The following is a 2,433-nucleotide window of genomic DNA, read 5'->3' as shown; positions in this document are numbered from 1 at the left end:
TATCAACAGAGTGAAGAGACAACCTTCAGAATGGGAAAAAAATATGTGTAAACTATCCATCTGATAAGGGATTAATAACCACAATATATAAGGAACTCAAATTCAACAGCAAAAATCCTCCAGATAATCTTCTATTTGAAAATGGGCAAAGATCTGAATAGACCTTTCTCAAAAGACATACAAATGGCCTACAGGCATATGAAAAAATTGTCAACATCACTAATCATAAGGGAAATGCAACTCAAAACCACAATGAGATATCATCTGAATCTACTTAAATTGGCTATTAACAAAAAGACACAGATGAGATACTGATGACGATGCAGAGAAAGGGGAATGCTCATATACTGATGGTAGAAATGTAAATTAACATAGCCACTATGGAAAACAGCATAAAGATTCCTCAAACAACTAAAAATAGATCTACTCTATGATTCAGCAATCCCACTGCTGGGTATATAGCCAAAAGAAAGGAAATCAATATATCAGAGATGTGTACATGTCCATGTTTATTGCAGCACTACCCACAGTAGCCAAGACATGGAATCAATCTAAGAGTCTATTAAGAAAAGACTGGATAAAGAAAATGTGGTGTATATATATACAATGGATACTATTCAACCATAAAAGAGAATGAAATCCTGTCATTTCCAGCAACATGGATGGAACTGGAAGTCATTATGTTAATGAAATAAGTCAGGCACAGAAAGAAAAATATCACATGTTCTCATATGTGGGAGCTAAAAAAGTTGATCTTACGGAGGTAGAGGGTAGAATGATGGTTACCAGAGGCTGGGAAAGGGTGGAGGTGGAAGAGGGATGAAGAGAGATTCATTAATGGTTAAAAAAATATAGTTAAAATGAAGGAATAAATTCTATAGTGTTTGATAGCACAGCTGGGTGACTATAGTTAACATTAATTTACTGTGTATTTCAAAATAGCTAGAAGAGTAGATTTGAAATGCTCCCAACAGAAGGAAATAATAAATGTTTGAGGTGATGGATATCCTAATTATCCTGATTTGATCATTACACATCATATGCATGTATCAAAATATCACATGTACCCCCTAAATATGTACAATTATTATGTATCATTAAAAAATTTTTAAAAGAAAAAGAATTCTGAAGTCCATAAACTTGGATGGAATAAAAAAAGTCAACTTTATTTTCAAAAAACTCTCATTGAAATTTAATTTTAAGAATGTAGAAAATAAATCTTTGCAGTACCAGCCAGCAGCTGTAACACTGTCATCAATAGAAAACACCATCAATTAATATTTTCATATCACATTATAGTTGTTACAGACATCTTAAAATATCACTTATAATTTTGGGAGTTGTTAAACTTGCCAATAAATCATGCTTTTTAATGTATTAATAAAGAAACACTGTATTGTATTAATACAGAAACACATAGTACTAGATCACACATTTCTTTAAATATAGTAGTGCCCCCCACATAGCACCAAATGTAATTACACAGTTTCTCCTATCCATAGACATACCTATGATAAAGTTTAATTTATAAATTAGGCACAGGAAGAGATTAACAACAATAGGACAATTATACTGTAATAAAAATTATGTGAATATGGTCTTTCTGTCTTATACACAAAGTATCTTATTGTACTTATTTTCAGACAAGGTTGACTTTGGGTAACTGAAATCACAGAAAGTGAAACTGCAGTTAAGTGGGGACCGCTGTATTTTAATAACTATAGTTTATATTTTATTTTATGCATTTACAAATATCATCAGACAAGATCCAAAGGCTTCACCAAACTGCCAAAAAAGCTAATGGCACATAAAAAGCTTAAGGAGTCCTGATTTAATCAGTCATTCAATAAACATGAAATCCTTCCTGGAACCATCTCCTGTTCTAGCTTCCTCACATTATATTGCTCTGCCGCTTCTTGTTTGAGATCTTCCACTGGCTCCACTTCCTATTCTTGCTCCCTATATGAAGATGTAACCCAAAGCTCAATCCTTCACCCTAAATTGTTTTTATACCCGCTCCTTTATAAACCTCGGCTACCTTCACGGTTGATTCAAACATCACCTCAAAGGTGACTCTCAAATCTACTCTTCCTAATCTTTTTTTATCTAACTTCAATCTTGGATCTTAAACTCCCTGTTGTGCCTAGTAAACAGAATAATATACCACCCAGAGTCAGCTGGGTTCAAATCCCAGTTCTGCTACTTACTAAAAGTGTGACCTTAGGTAAATACTATCTGCTATGGTTTGAATCTCCCCTCCAAAACTCTTGTTGAAAATTAACAGCCTTGGCCGGGCGCGGTGGCTCAAGCCTGTAATCCCAGCACTTTGGGAGGCCGAGACGGGCGGATCATGAGGTCAGGAGATCGAGACCATCCTGGTTAACACGGTGAAACCCTGTCTCTACTAAAAAATACAAAAAAAACCTAGCCGGG

The sequence above is a fragment of the Mandrillus leucophaeus genome, unplaced genomic scaffold (assembly GCF_000951045.1).
Source record: "Mandrillus leucophaeus isolate KB7577 unplaced genomic scaffold, Mleu.le_1.0 Scaffold867, whole genome shotgun sequence".
Classification (NCBI taxonomy): Eukaryota; Metazoa; Chordata; class Mammalia; order Primates; family Cercopithecidae; genus Mandrillus; species Mandrillus leucophaeus.
This window is presented reverse-complemented; position numbering follows the sequence as displayed.